At 38.4% G+C, this 13746-nt stretch overlaps 1 long non-coding RNA gene across 1 annotated transcript; it reads left to right on the top strand.

Moving 5' to 3' along the window:
• Nucleotides 1–513: 513 nt before the first annotated feature.
• LOC108952561 (uncharacterized) lies at nt 514–2332 on the top strand. The gene is made up of 2 exons (XR_001977625.2): nt 514–1111; nt 1860–2332. It is a non-coding gene; the product is annotated as an uncharacterized LOC108952561 (long non-coding RNA).
• The last annotated feature ends 11414 nt before the right edge of the window (nt 2333–13746 follow it).

Raw genomic sequence — 13746 nt, 5'->3', positions numbered from 1 at the left:
GATCGAGCCGCCCTAATGGGATTTAGCCCTACAAAAGAAACAACCACAATATAGTTTTCTTTTACAAGCAAAATAATAATAATAATAATAACTTCTATTAAGAAAAAAGAAAGAATACAATATGTGCTCCACAAGAAAAAAAAAAACCTAAAAGGAGGAGAACAATGAAAAGTAATCGATCAACGTTTAGAATAATGAAAAGCAATCAATTATGATGATATGAAGAGAGTACAATAATACGGTAGCCTGGGATGTTTTTGTTACCATCAATTAATTACATAAATAAATACCAGATAATATTAGGTTATCATTAAGTATTTTTTATAAGATGCATTCATACTACCGACCTGAACTTTGCCAAGGAGCATGGATCTATCACACTCTTAAACGAGAGTTTAAGATGACAAGAGTTGGTGACAAGAGCATGGATATATATATATTTTATTTATTTATTTATTTATTTATTTATTTATATTTATATATTTGTGTGTGTGTGTGTTTGTTTTCATGGACCAATTGGGAGAGATTGCGGGTTTTCAGGGGTCCTTCGTCTCGCATAAAACACAGTTGCCATCCCTCGCTCCCTCCCTCCCTCGTTGTTTTTAATTGTGAAGTCGTGTCGCTTTTCCTGTCATTACCAGGGAAGAAGTCCAAACCCTTCGGCTACTCGTCGCTCACAACAAAACACGATTGCCGTTCCTCCGTTTCTGATCGAATTCATTTTGAGTGTCGGGCTGGAAGCATGCGGCAGCTGCAATAGGAGGAAGAGGCTGACACCAGTTCTTGATGTAGCAGTTGGGCAAGCAAAAGGGCAAAAATGAGGTGAAAGATGGCAACAACTACAAACCAACAAAGTTTAGGGTTTTGCACGACGACGATGAAGAAAAAGAGGACTTCTCTGCTACCGGAATCATCAAACTTGTCCCCGCGACGGGATCACATTATGTCGCTTCAGGGCCGAAGGAACGAAGAGCTTCAAGGATCAATTCGGTCCAAGGAGAGGCTGGGTCTTCTTTTTGGTGCTCTTTCGGCTTTTGGCACACTCGATCTACCTGCATGGAGCATAAACTGTTCTGCTGATGTCACTTACGCTTATGGAATTAAACACTTGGTAATTATATTTGTATTATTGAATAACTTTGTGCGTATAATTCTTTTGGGATAGCTGCAAATTTCTGCTACTTCGACCATGTTTGGTCTCTGCTCTTAGCTCTATTTGGTTCTCCAAATTGCTTCATGTACACATTTTTTTTCCCTTTTTTATAGGGTTCTCATCTCCATTTAAATGGTCAGATTGCGTCATGTACATAATTTATTTTAAATTCCCCTGGTAATTGGCAGTCGTTTTTGTTCAGAATTTATTCTTTTAAATATTATTTGTTCCAATCACATTCTTCTATATGGTTGCATTTTCGACCTTTCTGCAGTAAAATTTGAATTCAGAGATGTCTGGTTTTCTTAGATGGAAAAAGGCTTGCATTTTGGTAGCTACTATGAAGTGCTAGATGAGAACATGATACAGAACTTTTCTATACGTACAACACATGGCATATGAGTTTATACTAAATTATATACAGATATCTTCTTATGGAGCCAAAAGACATGAGTGTGAAAAGTTAGATTTCTTCTTTTTATTTATGGCAAGTAAGATTATATGATGGAACCTACTTATTGTGCTGTCACCAAGTCTTCTTCTCTTTCCGTATAAACATCCATAACACAAGAAAACATGTATGTATATTATAATATACATGAATCACATAAATTTCTTTTCATTTTGTTATATTATGTCATCCACCCCATCTGTTTCCAGTAAGGACTTTTGTAATGATATGATATATTGCTTCTTCTAATGATAGGAAGAGGACGGAGACTTAACTTGTACAATTCTCCTGGGGATCGGAAAATACTTCCAGTTATAGGAAAGTAGCAATTGAATGGAGCCAAATCTGGAATACAATGCCGCAGGAATTAACCGGAAGTGATATCGGGAAGGCATGCATCTGAGGTCACCACTCATCGAGAATTGGGAATGTCCATGGAGCATACATACAAGCATCGAATGGTCCTGAGTAATATACAGTCATTTCCAAGTTTGGAGCAGGACATCCCTGAGTTGGTCAGTCTTGGCACAAATTCTATCTCAGCAAATGCTGGTGTTAATGGAGAATTTCATGGACCAGCTGAAGTATGGCTAATTCTAGAATTTTGGTTCAACAAGTACATCAACATAAGAACAAAAATCTATGGTGATGGCTGAATGTTTTATCTTTCCCTTCTTTTTTCTGCCTGATTTTGAGCACTAAATCCAGAATTTTAAGAAAATTTTTGACACCTGCTGCGTTACTACTTCCAGGGGTTTTGAATAACAATGTGTTGCGAAGTGTCATCGGAGAAGATTCTCTGAATCCATATGATTATAGAAATTATTTCTTGTCTCTGTACACATCGTGTCATTTGAATTTGATGGTGACCTGTTCACAGAGTGGTTCCATAGTCAGGGTGGGGTAGTTTGCCTCTTTGATGGTGCTGCTTTAGGTGTGTTAGGATCGGAACGGCACTAAGAGGGGGGGGGTGAATTAGTGCAGCGGATTAAAACTTCGATTTTAATAAAATCTTTCGTACGTTAAGAACGAAGCTTGAGAAATTTAACTTGAAGGCGTATTGCAGCAAGAGTAATAAGGAACTAAAGCAGTAAGAAGATTTGCAGTAATGTAAATGACAATATTAAAAAGCAAACCAGAGATTACGCCGATTTTTAGAGTGGTTCGGTCAAATGACCTACTCCACTTGCGAGGCCCCTCTTCGATGAGGCTCCCACCTTCCACTAGCAAGTCTCTTGAAAATGGAAGGGTAAACACCCCTCTTACAACCTTTTACAAGCAGCTCAACCTCTTACAAATTTTCAATAAGAAAGAAGGAGGAGAACTCTCTAGCAAATTGAAAACAAGGCTTGCTAAGACTTTCTAAGACTTTTCTCTCAATCAAAATGCTTCTCAAAAGTTGTAACCTCAGCTGAGATTTGAGGGGTATTTATAGGCCTCAAGAGGATTCAAATTTTGGGCTCCAAAATTTGAATTCTCTTAGGGTTCCCGGTGCTGGCGGTTCCACCGCCCAGCCAGGCGGTGCCACCGCCCAGCGTTCGGGTGCTGGGCGGTGCCACCGCCCAGCCAAGGAGGTGTCACCGCCCAGCACTCGGGTGCTGGGCGGTGCCACCGCCCAGCCAGGCGGTTCCACCGCCTGACTTTCCGATTCATTGGTTTGGCTTATTTTTCGCCCAAACCAAATCTGATTTTGGCCCCAGTTGGCCCCTAACCAGGATATAGGATTATCTCTTAATCCTAATCCTAATTACAGGTGAACTACATAAAAAAAACATCCTAAGCAAGTTTTTTAACCGCGAACGTCGAGTCTTGTTCCGGCGAGCTTTTCCGACGAACTCTTCCGACGGACTCCCTGCAAGCTCCCAATCTTTATGATGACTTTAATGAGTAGCCGAGCCTTCTTGGTGATCTCCGCGAGCCTCCGACGATTTCTTCGGCGAACTTCCAACACGTTCCCGATTTCTTCTCGGACGGTTCCGGCAGCATCTCCGATGATTCTCCGGTCTCTTAAACGTCTATCAAACTCGACTCCGGTATCCTTGCTTTATGTTTTCTGATTATCGTAGTTAATCCTGCACACTTAACTCAATAATATGGATTAGATCAATTAACCCACCAATTGATTATATCATCAAAATCCGAGATTCAACAATCTCCCCCTTTTTGATGATGACAATCAATTGATGACGGAGTTAAACATAACTCCCCCTATCTATATGCCATATTATGAGAAGATAAAACACTTGAATTTCATCATTGAATTCAAGTATAAACCTATAAGCTCTAACCGTAGAACTTATCGTTATTCTCATTAAGCATAATGTAAATGCGAAACTTTGATGAAAATCTTTTTCAAGTCGAAAGATAAGAGACAAATTTTACTATTGACAAGAGATAAAGATTTTCAACTTGAATTGCATGATTATACATTTTAGACATGCATTCAATATGATCAATCAATCTTACAATATTTTCAAGGATTTTGCAAGGCATATAAGATAATCATATCACACAAGTTCATACAAGTTTTTGTAATTCATATTAGCCATTGCTATCGTTCTGGTGTAAGTCATCACTTCTCCCCCTTTGTCATCAACAAAAAGAGACAAGCCAGCATATTGATGAGCATAGAAAAAGGTTTAGCATGAACTTATAAAGGAAAGATCATCATCTATGCAGATTAAGACAGTAGTTATCTAAAGGAAAGATCAGTTATCGTACAATCGATGACAAACATGAACTTGTTTTTTTTTTTTTTTTTTAAACGCAAACAGGACAGAATAAAAAGATACATCAATTTAATCCTTAGGAGGTAATCCACAGTGCTGATACATGATATCTATTTTTTCATTCATCTGTCGTAGTGTCTTCAAAATTTCAACTTGTTGATTCTGAATTTGTTCTTGCTGTGATTTGATCTGAGATAGCTCCGCCATAATGATATCTTCAGAGGAGGAAACAGGAGCTGAAGGTGCTGCTCCAAAGGGACTAGGAGGAGGAGATTCATTTCCCATAAGAATTGGTGTTTCGGGTTGTTCTATTGGTGTAGGAATTTGATCCGTTCTTCTAGGCTGCCTAACCCATATGCCATTGCTAAAAGTGCACCTAAGTTTTTTTAGCAGGTTTTTATTTATTATGTTATATCGATCATTTGGAATAGATTCTTCATCGGGTGGAATGCAAATGTCATAGGCATGAAGAATTCTAGTGATTAACCTCCCATATGGCAATATAGTATCCTTAGTCATAATTTCCTGCATGTGTTGGCGAATCAAGTACCCGAAACAATTATGTTGACCGGTCATAATCCAATACATGGTTCCTATCTCTAATTGACTGACTTCGTCAAGATGAAATTGTTTGGGGAATATGATGCTCGTGATAATGTGATGAAGAATTTTAGAATTGAAAGGCATTAAGTGTTCACAGCTCTTGGGTAGGAAGTCAAGGTTTGGATTTGCAAAAATTGTGTTCACGGCTTCGGAATAGGTTGCTCCTATTTTTTTGACGTCCCATTTACCTTTAAAATAGCATCCCCTATCTTTTTCAGGTATGCCAATTAGCTCACAAATGGTGCTGTCAAAAATTCTAATGGGTGTTCCTAGAATGTAAGTGCTTAGGCTATCATTGTCTTCATATAGGTTGGTATAGAACAATCTCACTAACCGTGGATAGATTGGTTCATCTATTTGTAGTAGAGGTAGAGCTTCTAGTTGAGCAAACCACTTAATGGGATCTAAGTCCTCTAGCTCATCCAAATCAATGTATTTTCCCTTATGGACAGATCGGGTTTCAAATTTTCGAAAGCTAAGGGCTACCTCTTTTGATCTAAAAAGGTCATGGTTATATGAATCTCCTTCAATCCTTATTCCTTTTGATCTCTTTGGAGCCATTTTCTAGACAAGATGATGATGAGATTGTGAAAAATATGCAAGAGAAAGAGAAAAGAAAGGAGGGATTTCAAGAGTTACCTTGTGGAGATTACGTTGAGAGATGGAAAGCTTGGACCTCAAGGAATCCTTCTCCAATGTTTCTAAGAGTTGGAATGAGGGTTAGAGGGAATGGGAGAGAGTGTTTCTTCGGGTTGGGGGCGGTGTCACCGCCGGCCCTAACCCCTCGGGTTAAAGGGGTGACTCGGTCGGTGGCACCGCCAAACTGGGCGGTGGCACCGCCTGGTGCCCGAGCGCCAATCGGTGCCACCGCCGGATCTGGCGGTTCCACCGCTGGCATCACGTAGAGGAAAGAAAAAAAGTTTCTGCCTTCCTTTTGTTTAGCTTCTTCCCTCAAGATCATAATTTAGACTTTAATGGATCATTTTGATTTGAAGAAGAAAGAAGAATTCAAATTCATAAACGAAGGGAAATGAACGAGTCCTTTTTTTTTGTGAAGTTCATTTTAGGGACAATTTAGCATGCCTAATTCCCTTCGGATGAATTCAAATTGATCTTCATTCAAAGCTTTTGTAAATATATCTGCTAATTGATGCTTTGTGTCAATGAATTCTAGAACAACATCATTGTTAAGAACATGATTGCGTATGAAATGATGCCTAACGTCGATGTGCTTAGTTCTAGAGTGCTGAATTGGATTTTTAGTGAGGCATATGGCACTAGTATTATCGCATTTTATGGGAATATTTTCAAGGTGAATTCCATAGTCTTCTAATGTATTTTTCATCCAAATTACTTGTGCACAACATGCACTTGCAGCAATGTATTCGGCTTCCGCCGTAGATAGTGCAACTGAATTTTGTTTCTTGGAAGTCCAAGAAACAAGTGCATGTCCTAAAAATTGGCATGTTCCGGATGTACTTTTTCTATCTATCCTGCATCCGCCAAAATCGGCATCTGCATAAGCTATTAGATCAAATTTTTCAGATTTTGGATACCACAATCCTAAATTTGAAGTTCCTTTAAGATACCTAAATATTCTTTTAACACTCTTAAGATGAGATAATTTAGGATTAGATTGAAACCTAGCGCAAAGTCCTACACTAAACATAATATCCGGTCTAGTCGCAGTGAGGTAGAGTAGACTACCTATCATTCCCCTATATGTTTTTTGATCGAAACTTTCACCAATTTCATCCATATCTAACTTAGTCGCAGTACTCATAGGGGTGTTTATTGCTTTTGAATTATCCATGTTAAATCGTTTTAACAATTCTAATGTATATTTGGATTGGTTAAGAAATATACCATCATTAAGTTGTTTGATTTGTAATCCCAAAAAGAAAGTTAATTCACCCATTAAACTCATTTCAAATTCAAGACTCATACATTTGGCAAATGATTCACATAGTGATTCATCCGAAGAGCCAAACACAATATCGTCAACATAAATTTGCACAATAAGAAAATTATTTTCAAAATGTTTAATAAACAATGTAGTATCAACCTTGCCTTTGGTAAAATTATTTAAAACAAGAAAGGAACTAAGCCTTTCATACCAAGCTCTAGGAGCTTGTTTTAAGCCATAGAGAGCTTTAGTCAATTTGAATACATGATTAGGAAGAAGAGAATTTTCAAATCCGGGAGGTTGTTCGACAAATACTTCTTCGGAAATAAAACCATTCAAGAAAGCACTTTTAACATCCATTTGAAATAGTTTAAAATTATTACTACTAGCATAGGCAAGGAGCATCCTTATGGCTTCTAATCGAGCCACGGGAGCGAAGGTTTCTTCGTAATCGATACCTTCTTGTTGGTTGAAACCTTTGGCCACTAATCTAGCCTTGTTTCTAACCACGATACCATTTTCGTCTTGCTTGTTTCTAAAGACCCACTTAGTACCTATGACTAAGTGGTCACTTGGTCTAGGAACAAGCTTCCATACCTCATTCCTCTCAAATTGGTTTAATTCTTCTTGCATTGCAATGATCCAAAAATCATCTTTTAAGGCTTCGTCAATGCATTTAGGTTCAATTTGAGAAAGGAAAGCGGCGTTAGCACAGAAATTTTTGAAAGAAGAACGAGTTTGAACCCCTTTTGATGTATCTCCTATAATTTGCTCTTTTGGATGAGCATCTACATACTTCCATTCTTTTGGTAAAGAAATTTCGGAAGAAGATGCATTCAAATGGCTATTTTGAGGAGAGGGTTCATTTAAATTCAAATTATCAAAACCAAGATCATCATCAAAATCATTTTTCTTTAAATCGGAAATTTCATTAAAAACTACATGAATAGACTCTTCAATTACTAAAGTTCTTTTATTAAAAACCCGAAAAGCTTTAGAAACGGAAGAGTAACCAAGAAAGATGCCTTCATCGGATTTAGCGTCAAATTTTCCTAAAGCATCCCTTTCATTTAAAATAAAGCATTTACAACCAAAAACTTTAAAATAGGAGATGTTTGGTTTTTTGTTATTCCATAATTCATAGGGAGTTTTGGATAAGGATGGTCTTATTAGGACTCTATTCATGATGTAGCAAGCCGTATTTACGGCTTCGGCCCAAAAGTACTTAGGTAAACTATGTTCATTCAACATAGTTCTTGCCATTTCTTGTAGGTTTCTATTTTTCCTTTCAACTACTCCATTTTGTTGAGGATTTCTTGGAGTTGAGAAGTTGTGATTGTACCCATTACTTTCGCAAAAATTCTGAAAGTCACGGTTTTGGAATTCACCACCGTGATCACTCCTAATTGATGAAATCATGAAGCCTTTTTCGTTTTGAGTAAGTTTACAAAATTTAGAGAAACACTTGAAGCAATCACTTTTGTGAGCTAGGAAATAGGTCCAAGTGTATCTAGAGTAGTCATCCACAATCACAAAGGCATATTTGCTTCCACCTAGACTTGTTGTATCAATTGGTCCAAATAAGTCCAAATGGATCAATTGTAATGGTCTAGTAGTGCTAATTTGATTTTTTGGTTTGAAGCTTGTTTTTATTTGTTTGCCTAGTTGACATGCATCGCATACTTTGTCCTTAATAAACTTTATATTTGGAATTCCTCGTACTAATTCTTGGGATGAGATCTTAGATATTGTTTTCATGCTTGCATGGCCTAATCTCCTATGCCAAAGCCAAGCATCATCATTTACGGCGGAGAAGCACATTTCATTACTTAGTTCATCAAGGTTGATGGTATAGACATTATTTTGTTTTAAAGCAATCATAGTCATGTTATGATTTGGTTTTTCAATAATGCACATATTTGATTCAAATCTAACGATGTAACCTTTATCGCATAGTTGACTAATACTCAAGAGATTATGTTTCAATCCATCAACTAGTAAGACATCATCAATGGAAAAATTAAATTTGTTACCAATAGTTCCCTTGCCAATGATTTTGCCCTTGTTGTTGTCTCCGAAGGTAACGTACCCTTCTTCTTTGCTAGTGAGCATAGAGAAATGAGATGGATCTCCAGTCATATGTCTTGAGCATCCACTATCGAGATACCATCTCTTGCTCCTAGCTTGTAGGTTTGTCTACAAAAGAGGATGATTTTTAGGTACCCATTTGATTTTGGGTGCCTCAAAAATTGACCCACTAACTTTGTTATTTATGATTGAATTCTTTATAGTTCCTTTAGGAACCCATATTAATTTTTGTGAACTAATTTTCCTAAATGGGCATTTGTAGGCAATATGTCCGGATTTGCAACAAAAGTTGCATTTCATATAAGAGGAAACATGTAATGTAGGTCCTTTTATGAAAGTGGTAGGATTTTGATGTAATCCTTTTACAAATCCAATTCCATTTCTATTTGCGATGTGACCCTTGTGAGCAAGGATCATATCTAATCCTTTGCTACCGACCTTAAACTTGTTTAAGGTTTCCTTAAGAAGCAAGTTTTCATTTTTTATTGCTTCTAAGTGCTCACACTTAGAGCATGGAGGAGTTTGAAGACTATCAAACTTATCTTGTAGCAAAGCATGCTCTTTCTTTAAGATACTTAACTTCTTGCTAACAATTCTACATTCATCAAATAATTCATGAAAAGCGATAGACAGTTCTTCAAAAGATAAATCTTCATTAAATAAATCGCATACCTCTTCTCCTAACGCCATTAGCGCGTAATGAGCAACTTGCTCGGTGTTGGACTCCTCTTCTTCGGATGCGCTTGAATCATCCCACGTTGCCTTGAATGCCTTCTTCTTTGATGTCCTCTTTTTGGCTTGAGGACAATCGTTCTTGAAGTGTCCCGGTTTTTTGCATTCATAGCAAATCACTTGGTCCTTCTTTTGTTCAAATTTATTTTTTGTATTATTTTTAAATCTGTTCTTTCTTAAATATTTTTTAAACTTTTGAGTCAAAAGTGCAATGTCATTGTCACTGTCCTCATCACTTGATGTTCCTTTCAAGTGGTCTTCTTGTGATTTGAGTGCCATATCCTTCCTGTTCTTTGGAAGGGGGTTCTCGAGCTCGTCATGAGCTTGACATGTCATTTCATAGGTCATTAGAGACCCAATGAGTTCTTCAAGAGGGAATGCTTTGAGGTCTTTGGCCTCTTGAATGGCCGTAACTTTTGGATCCCAACTTTTAGGGAGGGATCTTAAGATTTTAGTTACTAGTTCAAAGTTAGTAAAATCTTTACCAAGAGCTTTGAGTCCATTGATGACATCCGTAAACCGGGTGTACATGTCTCCGATGGACTCACTTGGTTTCATTCGGAAAAGTTCGTAAGAGTGCACAAGGATGTTGATTTTGGACTCTTTCACTCGGCTAGTGCCTTCATGAGTGACCTCAAGAGTTCTCCAAATATCAAAAGCCGAATCACACATTGAAACACGATTAAATTCGTTTTTGTCTAGTGCACAAAACAAGGCATTCATAGCCTTTGCATTTAAAGCAAAAACCTTCTTCTCCGATTCATTCCATTCGCTCATCGGAAGAGAAGATTTTTGAAATCCATTCTCGACAATAGACCAAAGCTCAAAGTCCATAGAAATGAGGAAGATTCTCATGCGAGTCTTCCAATATGTGTAATCCGACCCATTAAACAAAGGTGGTCGTGCAATAGAATGGCCCTCTTGCATGCCGGAGTAAGCCATCTCTCTTGGGTATTAAACCAAATATGAGAGATAACCTTGCTCTGATACCACTTGTTAGGATCGGAGCGGCACTAAGAGGGGGGGGGTGAATTAGTGCAGCGGATTAAAACTTCGATTTTAATAAAATCTTTCGTACGTTAAGAACGAAGCTTGAGAAATTTAACTTGAAGGCGTATTGCAGCAAGAGTAATAAGGAACTAAAGCAGTAAGAAGATTTGCAGTAATGTAAATGACAATATTAAAAAGCAAACCAGAGATTACGCCGATTTTTAGAGTGGTTCGGTCAAATGACCTACTCCACTTGCGAGGCCCCTCTTCGATGAGGCTCCCACCTTCCACTAGCAAGTCTCTTGAAAATGGAAGGGTAAACACCCCTCTTACAACCTTTTACAAGCAGCTCAACCTCTTACAAATTTTCAATAAGAAAGAAGGAGGAGAACTCTCTAGCAAATTGAAAACAAGGCTTGCTAAGACTTTCTAAGACTTTTCTCTCAATCAAAATGCTTCTCAAAAGTTGTAACCTCAGCTGAGATTTGAGGGGTATTTATAGGCCTCAAGAGGATTCAAATTTTGGGCTCCAAAATTTGAATTCTCTTAGGGTTCCCGGTGCTGGCGGTTCCACCGCCCAGCCAGGCGGTGCCACCGCCCAGCGTTCGGGTGCTGGGCGGTGCCACCGCCCAGCCAAGGAGGTGTCACCGCCCAGCACTCGGGTGCTGGGCGGTGCCACCGCCCAGCCAGGCGGTTCCACCGCCTGACTTTCCGATTCATTGGTTTGGCTTATTTTTCGCCCAAACCAAATCTGATTTTGGCCCCAGTTGGCCCCTAACCAGGATATAGGATTATCTCTTAATCCTAATCCTAATTACAGGTGAACTACATAAAAAAAACATCCTAAGCAAGTTTTTTAACCGCGAACGTCGAGTCTTGTTCCGGCGAGCTTTTCCGACGAACTCTTCCGACGGACTCCCTGCAAGCTCCCAATCTTTATGATGACTTTAATGAGTAGCCGAGCCTTCTTGGTGATCTCCGCGAGCCTCCGACGATTTCTTCGGCGAACTTCCAACACGTTCCCGATTTCTTCTCGGACGGTTCCGGCAGCATCTCCGATGATTCTCCGGTCTCTTAAACGTCTATCAAACTCGACTCCGGTATCCTTGCTTTATGTTTTCTGATTATCGTAGTTAATCCTGCACACTTAACTCAATAATATGGATTAGATCAATTAACCCACCAATTGATTATATCATCAAAATCCGAGATTCAACAAGGTGTGCCTTCTCATGGGGAACACACTGAAAGATGGAAGGCTCCTATAATGTAGTTCTAAGGAGGGGCAAGAGTTTCCTCCGAAGTTGGCTCTGAAGCTCGTTTGGATATTGTATTGGCCTGTGATATTTTTAACGAAGAGTTAGAGCTGTCTTTCTAGTATCAATATGATGATGTCAGATTTTGGTTGTTCATCCAAAATGGGAGGATGGATCCAACCTGGTTCCTTTTTCTCATGCATTAGTATTGTAGGCTTTGGGAACACCTTAAGTCTGGCCAGGAAGGAAGCTCTCCAGAGATCGTTGGAGCACCATGGAGAGCATGTTGGACGTGGATTTGTAAAACAGAGGTTTGCCAAGTGGAACCTCCTCCGATGCTCAAATCATACTCTGTCTAAAAAAAATGAAAGCTCATAAGCTAGAGAGATTATTAGAGTTCAGAAAGGTTCCAAAAAATTTTCCTTTTTTATGAGGAGATGCTTTTATAGTGTTAGGAAAATAGCAACATCGTTGGCAAAGGTTCATCAAATCCATACATTTACAAAGAAGTTCTGATGTAGATTGTGCCATTTTGATTTAGTGATGGCGTGTTAGTGGAGTGGTTCCATGGCTGGAGTGGGACAGTAATGCCACTATTGGCGGTCTATCTCACTCGGGTGACGGAATCTACAAGCTGTGAACTGGGTTTGGTTAGCTCAGCCTTGCCAACCTGCTCCCAGTCTGAACTGTGCTGCTGTTTGTCGATTTGAGTTGTGCCAACCTGAATGGTGCTGACTTGAGTTGTGCCAGTCTGCATCAGGTACTGTGTACTAGGTTGATGTTGTGATAGCTAATGGTTGAAGAGGATGATGTTCATCACATGTTATCGTATTAGCGTGGATTATTTTCCCACATCATGCATACATTTTTAGGATTTGAGAATGAAAGTCTTGTTGGTGCAGCTCTGAAGAATACACAGACTAGCAACAACTTTCGTTTTAGGACTTGTATCTGTAGATCAAATATTGAGATTGAGGAATTTGTTAGTTTCATGTTTCAAGAAACCTATCAGCTGGATTCTCCTGCAGGTCTGTTTGTTAATGATTATAACATTGAAGATGGTTGCAATCCTGAGTCCGCCCTTGAAATGTGAACTCAGCATATTCTTGATTTACTGGAATTAGGTCATATCAAAAGTCATTCAACTGGAGAAATTATTTGTGATGCACAGAACAAGTTTGTTTTTTGTTGTTGAGCTTTGTACAAGGTAATATCTTTATTTTAACTAAAAGCATTTAAATTTCTTATTATAGTTTCCCTTAAAGATTCATTGGTCCTTCTCTTCTTCTCTTTATGCTACTCGTTCTAGTGGATGCATCTCGTCTGAGGATTACATATTTATGCTTTGACAATGGTTTATAGGTCCGAGTGGTGGATGACTGGAAAATAATATGTAAAAGTTTGTATAGCTGAGATCAAAATTTAGGCGTATTGAGAACTGTTTATTTGCAGGGATCATTCTCGTTTGATTGATGCTATGGGTAACATGAATGAAGCTGGCAAAGGTATCTTGCTCTGTACAAAGAATGGTTCTCTCATGCTGATGATGACATTGATGCCCAAGGTGAATACAGATTTAAAGGACATTATGGCACATACATCATGGAAAAGTACTACTTTCAAGATTATATCAAGATCATTCATTGTTGACAAGGGTAAATTTCTTCTTGTTTTAATCATACGTTTATAATTTGTAAATTTTCACACTTGTTGATTCCTTATTTCAATGATTCTTAAAAGCAAATACTCTGCATAAAATATTGACTCTGTTAATGGATTTTGTTTGTGCTTGCTGATCAAATAATGTCTATTGGTTTGGATGAAAACTGATGCTTTTT

The sequence above is a fragment of the Musa acuminata genome, chromosome BXJ3-4, assembly GCF_036884655.1.
Source record: "Musa acuminata AAA Group cultivar baxijiao chromosome BXJ3-4, Cavendish_Baxijiao_AAA, whole genome shotgun sequence".
Taxonomy (NCBI): Eukaryota; Viridiplantae; Streptophyta; class Magnoliopsida; order Zingiberales; family Musaceae; genus Musa; species Musa acuminata.
Note: the sequence above shows the minus strand (reverse complement) of the source record. Positions and strands in the feature narration are given on the sequence as shown.